General features: G+C 44.8%; 1 long non-coding RNA gene across 1 annotated transcript; it reads right to left on the bottom strand.

Moving 5' to 3' along the window:
* Positions 1–6,096: 6,096 nt before the first annotated feature.
* On the bottom strand, positions 6,097–8,530 carry LOC149290383 (uncharacterized). The gene is made up of 3 exons (XR_016277241.1): positions 8,063–8,530; positions 7,432–7,597; positions 6,097–6,203 (listed from the first exon to the last, which is right to left on the bottom strand). It is a non-coding gene; the product is annotated as an uncharacterized LOC149290383 (long non-coding RNA).
* Between the last annotated feature and the right edge of the window lie 5,216 nt (positions 8,531–13,746).

The following is a 13,746-nucleotide window of genomic DNA, read 5'->3' as shown; positions in this document are numbered from 1 at the left end:
CCATCTTTCTGGCCTGGGCCAGTCAGGCACTGAGCCGTCTCCTTTCCTGATCTCTCACACCAAGTTATAGTCGGTGCCCTGACTGAGGTGCTCTGGCCAGTGCTGGAGGAAATGCTTGCCTTTGCGTGGAATGGGAATCTCTGGCTTCAATAATCTTATTCAAGAAGAATATACGAAGATTCTGAGGAAGTCAGTGAGCATGTGAAATAAAAGTACTGTCAGTCCTTGGTATACGCTGGGGTTTGGTTCCAGGACCCACGGTGGATGCCAAAACCCATGCATGCTCAAGTTACAGTGGATCCTTGTTATACGCTGGGGTTTGCTTCCAAGATAATAATAATAATAATAATAATAATAATAATAATAATAATATGTTTTATTTATAGACCGCTATTCCACAATGATCATAGCAGTGTACAATAAAAATTGCAGTACAAAATTAGCCCCTACCCACCCCCTCACTCCCTCCAGGCTGGACGATGACAGTTGGCCGTGGAGGGAGGGCTCTGTCCCTTCAGGGCAGTCCCGATGGTGTTGGACTCGCCCTCTCACTCCCTCCAGGCTGGACGATGACAGTTGGCCGTGTATTACAAAATCTGTGTATGCTCAAGTGCCATTCAATACAATGACATAGCAAAATGGTGTCCCTTATAAAAAATGGAAAATCAAGGTCTGATATTTGAAATTTACACCTTTTCTTAACATTTTCAAACTGTGTATCCTTGAATCTGTGTATAAAATAATCAGTGTATAAGAAGGGCCGACTGTACCTTAAATACAAGGGCATACTAAAATAGTGTCCCTTAAATAAAATAAAATAAAAAGAGTTACTTTTTGGAACTGATAAATTTTGAAAATATTTTCAAGGTCTGGATGCTTGAATCCATGGACAAACATCCGCGGAAATTAGCTGGGAAACAAAGCAGTCCCAGATTGCAAGCAGACCTCTAGAAATTGCCTTTGGCATCCCAGGGAGCCTTGCCAGCTGGTCCAGAAACATTCTATCTAAGCAGAAAGGCAGACTAGTCCATCTTCTGGGATTAAGCTGGAGCCACGTCTAGCCAGCAAGAAAGGTCTGAAAGAGAAACAGCATGGTGCCATGGACTGAGGGCTGGACTAGGACCGGGAGACCAGGATTCGAATCCTCACTCAGCCTTGGAAATCAATGGGTGAGCCTGCATATATCACACTCTCTCAGCCTCAAAGGAAGGCTCTTCTGAATAAATATGGACATAAAAGAGACCCCTACGACTAAGTATTATACAGTGGTTTGAGTATTGGGCTAGTACTCTGAGAAAGTTTAAATCCCCACTCGGCTATAGAAACTCACTGGCTGCCCTTGGGCAACTTGCACTTTCTCAGTCTCAGAAGAAGGCAATGGTAGCAAGGTTTTTACCAGAGGACCTCAATGTGTGGGGCGGATTGTATGGGAGAAGGCGATCCCGTAAGTAAGGTTATAACCAAGACCTTGTACTGTGCCCTGGAAATAATAGGCAGCCAATTAAGAGATTTTAATATAGGTGTGATATGGTCACCTCTAGATCTTCCAGTGACCACTCTGGCAGCAATATTTTGGATTAGTTGAATTTTCCAGACTTGGTACAAGGGTAGCTTAGGTAAAGCGCATTACAGAAGTCAAGACGTGAGGTTACAAGAGCATGCATGATAGTTTTCGGTTGTACAGGTTCCAGGAAGGGGCGCAGTTGGCATATCAACCAAAGCTGATAACAGGTACTCTTGGCCATTGAATCTATCTGACTTGACATCTGGAGCAACGGATTCAGGAGCACCCCCAAACTGCAAACACAGTCCTTTAGGGGAAGTGTGACCCTATCCAGGACCGGTTGACAAACCTCCATACCTGGATTAGGATCTCCATCAAGTACCTTGGTCTTATCTGGATTCAGTTTTAATCTGTTTCTCCTCATCCAGCACATTACTGCCCCAAGACATTCATTCAGAGGGGAGATGCCTTCCTTAGTTGATGCAGAGGTCTGGCGCATGAAGAGATATAGTTGGGTGTCATCAGCGTACTGATAGCACTTCACTCCATGTCTCCAGATGATCTCTCCCAGCAGTTTCATGTAGATGTTAAACAGCATTAGTGACAGGATGATGCCCTGAGGAACACCAAATTTAAACCCCCTTTTAAAGGAACAACTGTCCCCAAGCATCTCTGTCTGGAATCTGCTTGAGAGAGAGGACCGGACCCATTGCAATGCATTGCCCCCAATCCCCAATTCCCTCAGGCTTTCCAGAACGATACCATGGTGGATGGTATTGAAAGCCACTGAGATCCAAAAGCTTCAACAGGGTCACACTTCATCTGTCGGTGTTCAAGCAAAGTTCATCTACTAAGGCGACTATAGCATTCTCGACTCCGCATCCCATCTTGAAGCCAGTTTGAAATGGATCTAGATAATCTGATTCTTCCAAGAATGCTTGGAGTTGAAGAGCAACTTCCTTCTCAATCACCTTGCTTAGAAATGGAAGATGGAGCTGTAATTGTTCATGTCCAAGGGATCTAGGGAGGGCTTTTTCAGAAGACGCTGAAGCACTGCTTCTTTTAAGCAAGATGGAAAATAGCCCTCCCTAAGAGATGCATCTATGATACATCTCAGGTCAGTCCTAAGTGCATCTCCTCCTTGGAGGACCAGCCGTGAAGGGCAAGGGTTGAGAGGGCAAGTTGTCTTCTTCACATTTCCAAGGAGATTGTCCACGTCCTGAGTATGCACAGATTTAAATTAATCCAGTATGATCTTATTCACGGAGTTAGTGGACACCTCACCTATAGCCTCTGGAATAAGGGAAGGAATACGCCCTTTCTTCCTTCCTTTCGGAATGGAGCCCAAGCTGCGGAGCTAGACTCAGGAAAGGCTATGAAGACTCTGCTTTGTACATATAGCTCTTTCTCTCTCAGTGTGTGTGTGTGTGTGAGTGTGAGTGTGTGTGTGTGTGTTTGCCTCTGCTGTTCTTATAGCTGGGAATGGAGCTGAGGACTGAGGAGAGAAGAAAGTGTCAATGTTGTGCAAAGGCAGAACTTCTTTGCATCAAAGAGTCCAGTGTGTTGAAATAGCAAAGAACTTTATTGAGAACACATACAAGGAATTCAGTGGTTAAGCCAGAACTACCCACTCCAAGCCAAACTATACATTAAAACCCCAAAACCTAAAACACCACCCTCTTCCCAACCTAGCCCCCATCTCCAGTTCCTACAGTCTATGCCCCACAGGTAACAAGGCCCCCTTTGCCACCCCCAGAAACTAACCCCCTTTCTGGTAATATCGGCCCCCAACTTTCTTCAGCCTACATCTCACCCATTGCAAAAACTAACATTCCCATAACTATTCAAGCCAGCTGTAACAAATCCCACCCCTCTATTTCACTAACCTATACCACAATCTCCAGTAAAATTTATAAACTATGATCTATACTAAGAGCAATGAAAACCTAAACTTAACAAAATATAACTTTAAAACATAAACAGACTTATCCACAGACAAACCACAGACATATGGATAGACAACCCTTACAAACAAAAGCATAAGGGCCTTTTCACTGCTGGATTGAAAATGTATTTTCTATATTAATTCTTGAAAAAATAAAGTTAGTTCACTTCTGGGATTTGTGTGGCTTCTCTACTGTGTGGCCTCTCTGATGTCTCACTAGGCATGACTTGGATGAAAAACATTTCCCACAATGCTGGCATTTGTATGGCTTCTCTCCAGTGTGGACTCTCTGATGTGTCGCTAGGTTTGACTTCTGAGCAAAACATTTCCAACAATGTTGGCATTTGTAGGGCTTTGCCCCTGTGTGAGATCTCTGATGTATCACTAGGTATGACTTTAAAGAGAAATATTTCCCACAATGCTGGCATTTGTATGGCTTTGCTCCTGTGTGAAATCTCTGATGTATCACTAGGTATGACTTTGAAGAAAAACATTTCCCACAATGTTGGCATTTGTATGGCTTTGCTCCTGTGTGAGATCTCTGATGTATCACTAGGTATGACTTTGACGAAAAACATTTCCCACAATGCTGGCATTTGTATGGCTTCACTCCTGTGTGGACTCTCTGATGTGTCACAAGGATTGATTTACGAGAAAAACATTTCCCACAATGCTGGCAGTTGTATGGCTTCTCTCCAGTGTGGACTCTCTGATGTGTCAATAGGCTTGACTTTAGAGGAAAACATTTCCCACAATGCTGACATTTGTATGGCTTTGCTCCTGTGTGAGATCTCTGATGTATCACTAGGTATGACTTTGATGAAAAACATTTCCCACAATGCTGGCATTTGAATGGCTTCTCTCCAGTGTGGACTCTCTGATGTGTCACTAGGCTTGACCTCTGAGCAAAACACTGTCCACAATGCTGGCATTTGTGTGGCTTTGCTCCTGTGTGGATTCTCTGGTGTCTCATTAGGTGTGATTTCAGAGAAAAACATTTCTCACAATGCTGGCATTTGTATGGCTTTGCTCCTGTGTGGACTCTCTGATGTATCACTAGGTATGATTTCAAAGAAAAACATTTCCCACAATGCTGGCATTTGTATGGCTTCTCTCCTGTGTGGACTCTCTGATGTATCACTAGGTATGATTTCAAAGAAAAACATTTCCCACAATGCGGGCATTTGTATGGCTTCTCTCCTGTGTGGACTCTCTGATGTGTCACTAGGCTTGACTTTAGAGGAAAACATTTCCCACAATGCTGGCATTTGTATGGCTTTGCTCCTGTGTGAGATCTCTGATGTTTCACTAGGATTGACTTCCAAGAAAAACATTTCCCACAATGCTGGCACTTGTATGGCTTCTCTCCTGTGTGGACTCTCTGATGCTTGACAAGGACTGACTTGTAGGCAAATCTTTTTCCACAATGCTGACATTTATGTGACATCTTTCTTGTGTGGACTCTCTCATGACTGACAAGTTCTTCTGTAAACAAGAACAATGACAGACAAGACTGAATCTCAGTGTTAAGAGAGGAAGGTGTTACCCAAGATTTAGCCCTACGTTCACCCCTCCCTATTTCAGGTTCAATTAATAAAGTTGGTGTGAGTGACCTGAGCATGACACTGTTCTGGATGCCCCCAAATCCATATAATGATTGTATCCTTACTCATAGGAGCTAGCAAAGAAGAGATTGTAGGGGAACTTCCATGAGGAAATCAGTGGAAGCAGATAGTCAGGCCATTGAAAAATATTCCATTAAATACACTCTTACCTCGGGATACGAATGCGCCGGGATACGAAATTTCCGGGTTACGAAAAAAAAAATAAATAAAAAGTATTTCCGGGTTACGAAGGTTATTCCGGGTTACGAATAACCTTTTGGTGCTTTTCGGCGCTATTTCGCACCAAATCGCGGCTTCTCTCCATTAGCGCCTATGGCTTTCTCGGCTTACGAAGCCTTCCGGGTTACGAAAATGGCGGCGGAACGGATTAATTTCGTAACCCGAGGGCCGAGTGTATTTTGATTCAAAAGTGGCATTATTTTCTATGAGACTGCCATAGAGTGTTGAGTCAGAGCACTTGGCATGATGCAAGCTAAGTGTAGAGGATGCTTAATGCTGTGTGGCACTAGGAGATGACTCACAACCAATACAGTATACAGCTAAAAACGCCAATATCATTCTAGGTTGCATCAATTCGAGTAAAGTTTCTAGATCAAGGGATGTAACAGTGCTACTCTATTCTGCTTAAGTCAGAATAATCCTGTGTCCAGTTCAGGGCCCCACAATTTAAAAAGGATGTTGTCAAGTTGGAACATGCCCAGAGGAAGGCAGCCAAAGTGGTGAAGGATCTTGAAACCATCAAGCCCTTTGAGGAGCGACAGTAAGACCTCTTTGACAGTGCAACTCCCTTAGTTTCGTGGAGTCCTCTTCCTTGGAGGTCTTTAAACAGAGGCTGGATGGTGTTTGGAAATGTATTCCTGCATGGCAGAAGGGGGTTCAACTGGATGGCCCTTGTTGTTTATTCCAACTCTATGATTCTATAATGCTAGTGGAATCATAGCGCCATGATAATTTAGCACAAAAGGGACATCAGTCTCATAGAAAGGACAATGGATTCAGGTTCCTTACCCACAGAAGCCACATTCTCATAATTCTCCATCATTACACAATTGTACATAAGCCTCTGCTTCTTCGTCAACAGATTCCATTCGTCTTTGGTGAAATAGACCGCCACATCCGCAAAAGTCACCTGCAACAGAAAGCAGCCTTCATCCAGAGAGTGGCTAAGGAAAAGGGGAGGAAATTGCATGGTGCATCCCAAATATTATTTCATCACTTCAGAATTCAGTGCAGGAAATAAACTTTAAATTATGTTAGCAAGCAAAAACCTGCTGCCTTTAAATCTAGTTTGTCTCGAATCCTTTCAATATAATATACTTAGGGAGCTGGACATGTTTAGCCTGGAGAATGCAAGGTTAAGAGGTGATGTGATAGCCCTGTTTAAATACTTGAAGGGATGTCATATTGAGGAGGGAGCAACCTGGGAGGGCTGCAGAAAACAGGATCCGGAACAATGGATGCAAGCTCCAAAAAAAGAGATTCCACCTGAACATTAGGAGGAACGTCCTGAGAGTAAGGGCTATTTGACAGTGGGACACACTCCTTCCTCAGAATGCAGTGGCCTCTCCTTCCTTGGAGATCTTTAAGATGAGGCTGGATGGCCATCTGACTTGTATGCTTTGATTGAGAGTTCCTGCATGGCAGGGGGTTGGACTGGATGGCCCTGGTGGTCTCTTCCAATTCTATGATTCTATGATTCTAATATCATAAACAATATAATTTAGGCCATTGCTGGGATATTGAAGATGTAGTAGGATACTCACTATCACAATACATACAGAACTTTTAGCCACCAAAGCATTATAGTGCATTTAGAAATTTCTTGCCACATTTCAGAGGCAAACGTCATTTTTAATAACAGTTTTGGGGAGCACACTGGGATTGAGGGCCACTGGGGCTACTCCATATTTAGATCCAGAGATGTTCCCCCATATCCTCCAACATTGCAGAGATGGGAAAAGGAAGACACATGTGGACAAGCAATCCAGAAGGCAGTGAAGATGGCCAAAGTTGTTTATGAGGAAGGTGACACAAATGGGGAAGGGCACAGCAGTTTGCTTTTGCTTCAGCCTCCTGGGAAGGGCAATATCCTGCCTCCCTCTTTCCTCTCTTCTCCCCACTTTTGAGTTGATGGGGTGCAAACTGAATGGCACTCAGGAATTGAAGTGAGCTGAGAGGGGGAAAGTGGGGGGAGGAGAGAGCAACCGGGACATTCTAAAAGCCCCTGAAAAAGTGGGGTGACAGAGGGTTAACCAGGACTGTCTCTGCTAAATTGGGAGCATATGTTCTCCGTTTGCTTTCATGAACTGGCCCAGCAGTGACACAGATGAAATTAATAGTCAAGAACGTCAACTCACCAAAGAATTCTTGTACCTCCGCAGCCTCTTTCTTTTGGAGCCCAACTCCCTCCGCTTGGCCTCTCTGTCAGCCATCAGGTGGGCAGGGGTCCTGGTGGTCTTGCACTTGGTCACTTCCAGCAAGAGAGGCCCCAAAGCAGCGTAGAAGGAAGCAGAGATGAAGTTCCTGAGAAAAGGGGCCAGGGTTAGGATTGACTTGGCAAGAAACCCTGCAGCACTCAAAGACACAGAGAACAGCATCCTGCTGGTGACATATGCAGGTGACATATGTCTCCTTTGGGCCAATACAGAGGTGGGCATCCCCTTCCTCCCTCTGCACCAAACAAAGCACCTTACATAGGTGCACTGCAGCTCCCCTACACAACAGATACTCCATGCCTTCTTAGAGTGGTGAAGGATGAGGAGATGGGGAATTGGAGATGGCCCCGGTTATGTCCCTGTAGCTAGATGTGAACTGAGTGCATCATAAATAAATCATCTGCTGAAACGTCCAGAGCTCCCCAGTGCTTACCCCCAGCACCATCCCCTTTCCAAAGAAGGCTGCATCCGCACTATAGAAATAAGGCACGTTGACACCGCTTTAACCGCTCAGTGCTATGGAATCTTGGGATTTTACCTTTGGGACACTTACCCTTATCTGCCAGAGAGCTCTGGTGCCACAACGAACTACAAATCCCAGGATTCCACAGGATGGAGCGACGAGAGTTAAAGTGGTTTCGAACCGGATTATTTCTCTAGAGCAGATACAGCCTAAATCAGTTGTAAAAGGATAGAAGCACCCAAGTCTTGTTTTTACCATCCCAATAATGGTTTTCCTTTAAAAAAATAAGTAGTTTGTTTTAGTCTGTAATCCTTTGGTTTAAGCATTAATACACTTATATATAAAAAGTCTGTAATCCCTATTTTTGTTGTTCTTGTTTCTTTCTATTTTTATTTGGTCATATGAGATGGCTTCCTTCTTGAGTGAAAATATCTTAATAAGAAACTTGGGAGACTTTTAAAACCTCCCAAAGGAGCCACTTTTGGCCTTTTTTGGGGTACAAGCCTCCTCTTAGAAGCCAAAGCCCAATGTTTATGAAGAATAAGAATAAGGCTTACATTAAAACTATCCTCCCCATTTCTGATCCCTTTTAAAACCCATGTTCCCCAGAAGGAGCAGAGCTGTGTAATAAGAAAACCCTCTCAGAAAAGAGACACAAAAGACACACAAAGAGACACACTTCCTTCCTTTTGGCCCAAGGAGCCTGGCCTCCTTCTCTCTCTGAAGCCTCAGGAGAGAAAGAGAGGCCTGTGTTCAACTGAGGCCTCAGAGAAGGTTCTGGAACATTATTCCCCACAGTCATAAGCAGCACAAAATGGCCGCTGGAACACAAAATGGCTGCCTCTGTCTCAGTGGTTGGCAGTTTGAGGCCTTCAGGGATCCCAAAATGGAGGATAAAAGGGCCCCAAAGTCAGAAGGGACCCCAAATAGGATTTCCAAACCTTATCAACAGATAAAATCTTTGCTGATACTATAATACAGAGAGTGACTGAGATACTAGAACATGGCCACATAGCCTGAAAAACCCACAAAAACTATCACTGAGATAGTATTAATAAATATTTTTATGTCTTTATAAATAAATAAAATTTAATAATAAGAATAAGAATAATAAGAAGTTACAAACAGGAGCTAGTCCTCCCTGTGGCTTTCCCCCCAGGAGCCCCCTTCTCAATCTCCTTCTTCCCCTGAAGAATCCTCAGAGGGCTCTCTGCTCCTCCTCCTCCTCAGGCCCTTCCTCTATGCCTTCCTACTCCTCCTAGGACTGCATTCCTGGCCCCACTTTCTTGGAGTTAAGTCCCAGTGATTTCTGGTTCAAAACATACTGCAGTAATGATGATGAAGATGATGATGATGATGAGTCTCTTCCTTCAAAAGCACAAAGCCTTGTGGAAGCTCAAATGCTAACAGAGGTCCAAATCACACGGCAGAAATAACCCTCTTTCAGACAGCTTTAACTGCCTTTGCTCAGTGCTAGGGAATCCTGGGGATTGGAGTTTATTCTGGCACCTCAGCTCTCTACAGTTCCCAGAATTCCCTAGCATTGAGCCAGGGCAGTTAAAGCAGTCTCAAACTGGACTATTTATGCAGTGCATTGTGTATCTCTGTTGGTCTTTGAGTTTTCACAAGGTTCTGTGGTTTTGGGAACAAGAAACTAATTATCATAATTGTTGTTGATGGTGATAATAATAATAATAATATCTCATTCCCCCTCATAAAGGGACACAACTGAAATTACAAGTTTAAGAACATTGAATTATAACACACAAAAGTATACATTAAAATAGAAGTAAAAAGAATTAAACTAATTCAGCTCCCCCTCTGGAAAGTGGGAGAGACCTGGAAGGGACATGAAATGGGAAGAGAGGAAAGGGGGGGGGGATGCTGAGGGGGGGGGTCTCTCATGTCCTGGAGTTTGCACCCATTGCTCCGTCTCCCGGTCTCCTCTGCTGGGAGGAAGGGAGCGTGTGGAATTCTGGGAAAGGCTGGCAGTTGGCTTGGAGCCTGAATAGGGTTCTAGAAGGCTGGTGGCTTTGACTGTTGACTTCTTAGGAAGAAGGGCTCATCTGGATTTCCCTGGAAGTGAAGGAAAGATGGGTGCCTCAATGAGGAGCTCCCAAATTTGTTTCCTATGTGATAATGATGAATGAGAGTGAAAGGCCCCCAGGTTGGAGTCAATGATGGGGGGCTGGAGGGTCTTCTGTAGGGAGGCAGCCTTGGGGGCTGGAAGCAAAGAAGCCTCCTCCTCCTCCTCCCTCTGAAAAAGGCCTCAAGGCTCTTCCGGCTGTCAGGCCTCCTCTCCTCTCTTGGGAGCTTCTGTGGGGCCATGATATTTTGGAGGGGAATCCCAAAGGGAGTCTGTGACCAAAGAACCTCAGAGTATGATCAAGATTTCAGGGTTGTTCCTGAGGACGGAGAGGCAAACTAGGAGAGGCTGCAGCTGTTTGCTTTTGCCTGAGCCTCTGGGAAGGCCCCCTCTTCTCCTTTCTCCTCAGCTGTCTTCTTGGAGGCAGACTGCCTTTACGCTTTGGACTCAGCTTGCAGCAATGGCAGTGAGCTGAAGAGAAGGGAGAAATGGCAGGAGGAGAAAGAAGAAACCAGCTGAGAAGGTGGGAGGGCAGAGAATGAATCAGGGGGAATGTCCCTTCCAAACTGGGAGAGTTGGAGGGCATGCAGAAGGAGCTGGGCCTGGAAATGGAGGAGGAGAAGGGGGCTTGCAAAATGACCTCCGTGGATGAGAAAGCTGGGCCAAGTCCATGAAATGAAATGGCCCAGTGAAATGGTGTCCATAATATAGGAGCCAGTGTGGCATATTGGTTTGAGCATAGCTGAACTATGTCAGATTTGGAATCCCAGCTCTGCCATGGAAAACCATTGGGTGACCTTGAGCAAGTCACACTCTCTCAGCCTCAGGGAAAGGCAATAGGAAAGCTATTCTGAAGATATTTGCCAAGGAAAGCCCTGTGATAGGTCTGCCTTAGGGTCACCATACATTCAAAATGACTTGGAGACACACAATAATAACAACAACAAAAGCAACGTCTATTATATACAATGACAAAACCAAGAATTGCTCTTGGAATTTACATTATTTTTCTATATTTTCAAGACTTGAATTTTTCAATCCACAGGTAAAGAAATCTGTAGATACAGAGGGCTATCATCATCATCATAATCATCATCATCATGAAAAAGTAGAGGGTCTTCTTTATCAAATTTGTACCCGGAGGGCGACTAAAATGGTGAAGCGTCTGGAAACCAAGACCTTTGGCTTAACAAGGCTACAGGCCTCTTCCCCCACAAAAAACTCTAATGCACCCCTGAAAGTAGCTCCTCCCTCTCACTTCTTCTTTTTTGTGGAGAGCCCCTTCTCCCCCCAATGCCCCTCTGTCTTCTCCTCACAACCACAATCACAACAACAACCCTGTGAGGTTGTTCTGCCAGGCCAGGCAACAGAGACCAGTCCCTCCATGGTCTCCTTCTGGGTCAGAGGAGGGGGATGGAGGGAAGGCCTTGGCAGCCATTGCTTTGTGTGGGGGGGAGGGGAGAGGCAATTGCCTTCATGCCATAGACCAATACCTCCCCCAAAAGAGAGTATTCATTGAGGCCTTTCCTCCTTCCCCCCATGGCCACCTTTCCCTCCTCCTTCTAGGCCTGACCCCCACAATCACCTTTCCTCTCCTGGCAATGGGAAATGGGGGCTCTTCTTCTATCCCCCCAAACTCCAGGTCAAAGACTTTTCCTGCCCCCCCCCCCTGAGAAGCTGTGCCCTCTTGCCCTTCAGAGGACCGAGTGGAGGACTGGGCTCCTTCCGGGGGGATGAAGGCATACAGACTCTCCTCCTCCTCCTCTTCTCAGGCCCCTTAACTAAGAGCATTCATTAAAGAGCATTAAATGTTTTTTCTCTGCTCCTTTAGGCATTTCGCGACATTTACTGCTCTCTCCATCCAGAGCATTTTGTGGCCTAACAAAAGGCATCCTCAAAGGATTGATACTTCAGGAACAGAAGATATTTCATCACACTAAGACAGGAAGAAAAAGGATTCAGAATTTTCATTTCAATTACTCCTAGTTTGATATATATTTTTTTATTTTTTAGTCATGCAAGGTGGCTAATATGAAGAAGAGGACAGCCATGGCCCTCATGGCTGAGTTCCTCAGGAGCCCACGTGCCATTTAGACCATGGACCGTTCTACCATCAGACAGCATCTGGAGGAAGGGACTGCCTCTTCCAACCCCTCCATTTTCAATCCAGATAAGCTTAAGCATTTGTGGGACCAGCTCCTGATGCTTATGGAGTCAATCTTCAGTGAACAAGAGCAGGATGTTGTGAAGGATATAATGGCCACTCTCCATGACTTGGATGCCCAGGGTATTGAGGACCTCACCCTGGAGATCCCAATGAATGTTCGCTCCTTCTTTGGGCCAGCATCCATTGCAATGCCTTCTCCTTGTTTGGACAGCAGTTGATGGGCGTTTCGGGGCTGATAAGGCCTTCTTGAGGAAAGAGGTGATCTTCAGCCTCCTCCCGCTGCTCCTCCATCTGATGGACCAGGACTTCACTATCGCCACGAGCTGCAAACTGGACCTGCTGGACTGTGGCCTCTTCCTTGGATGGGCAGATCTCCCCCACAGCCTGGCCTGGGAAGACCTCCAGAGCTGCGTCTTCGACACCTTGATATACCTGATGAGGAACCTCTGTGAGAGCATCCATGTCTTCATCTCCCAGGCCCTGGAATATCTCCACCACCCTCATGCCAAAATAAGATGGACCACAACAGAGTTCATAGGATAGACACTGATGTCTTGCTGTTCAGAACTCTCAAAAAACCTGGAGCAGGAGGACATTCTGTACCTTAAAAAAGTTTTCCAGGGGTTGGAGTTGCACACAGATCCTAACCTGGTGCACTTTGCAAAAACTATGCCACAGCTCTGCAAAAACTATCCCACATGAAGAGCGCCTGAAGAAGGCCTAGTGTGACCAAAACACATTCACTGAATGAACACTGAATAAACAGTTGACCATCTTCAAAAAAAAATCTCCATAATTTTTTTGTGTCAGAAAGTGTGAGATGTGGGAGTAATGATAGAAAAGAGATGAGGAATAACAAATAGTAGCTATATGAATAACTTTGTTAATTCTGTATATATGAATATGTATATAGGGGAAAGGGGGATGATGCAAGGTAGGACTGTTAACATGTATGAATATCTCTTGGAATATTGCTTATATGGTTTTTAAAGAGTTCAATAACTTGGAGGTCTGTAGCAGGCTCCCACAATAATGTGGAATAAAGGAAAGAGAAGGATTGAGTGAGGAGAGGACTTGCCATTGGTACCCATATCTGCCACTAAAAGAAAAAGTGAAGAAAGTCAACATGGGTTTCAGAGAAACAAGTTATGCCAGACTAATCTAATCTCTTTCTTTGATAAAATTACCAGCTTGGTAGATGAAGGGAATACTGTGGATATAGTATATCTTATTTCAGTAAGGCCTTTGACAAGGTTTCCCATGATATTCTTGCAAACAAGCTTGCAAAATGTGGGCTAGACAAAGTAACTGTTACATGGATTTGTAATTGGTTGACTGGCCGAACCGAAAGGGTGCTCAACAATGGCACCTTTTCATCCTGGAGAGAAGTGTCTAGTGGGATCCCACAGGGCTCTCTCCTGGGCCCAGTGTTATTCAACATCTTTATCAATGACCTGGATGACAGAATTGGGAGCATACTTATCAAATTTGCAGATGACACCAAATTAGGGGGAATAGCTA

The sequence above is a fragment of the Sceloporus occidentalis genome, unplaced genomic scaffold (assembly GCF_023333645.1).
Source record: "Sceloporus occidentalis isolate IW3139 unplaced genomic scaffold, rSceOcc1.0.p SCAF_39, whole genome shotgun sequence".
NCBI classification, from domain to species: Eukaryota; Metazoa; Chordata; class Lepidosauria; order Squamata; family Phrynosomatidae; genus Sceloporus; species Sceloporus occidentalis.
Note: the sequence above shows the minus strand (reverse complement) of the source record. Positions and strands in the feature narration are given on the sequence as shown.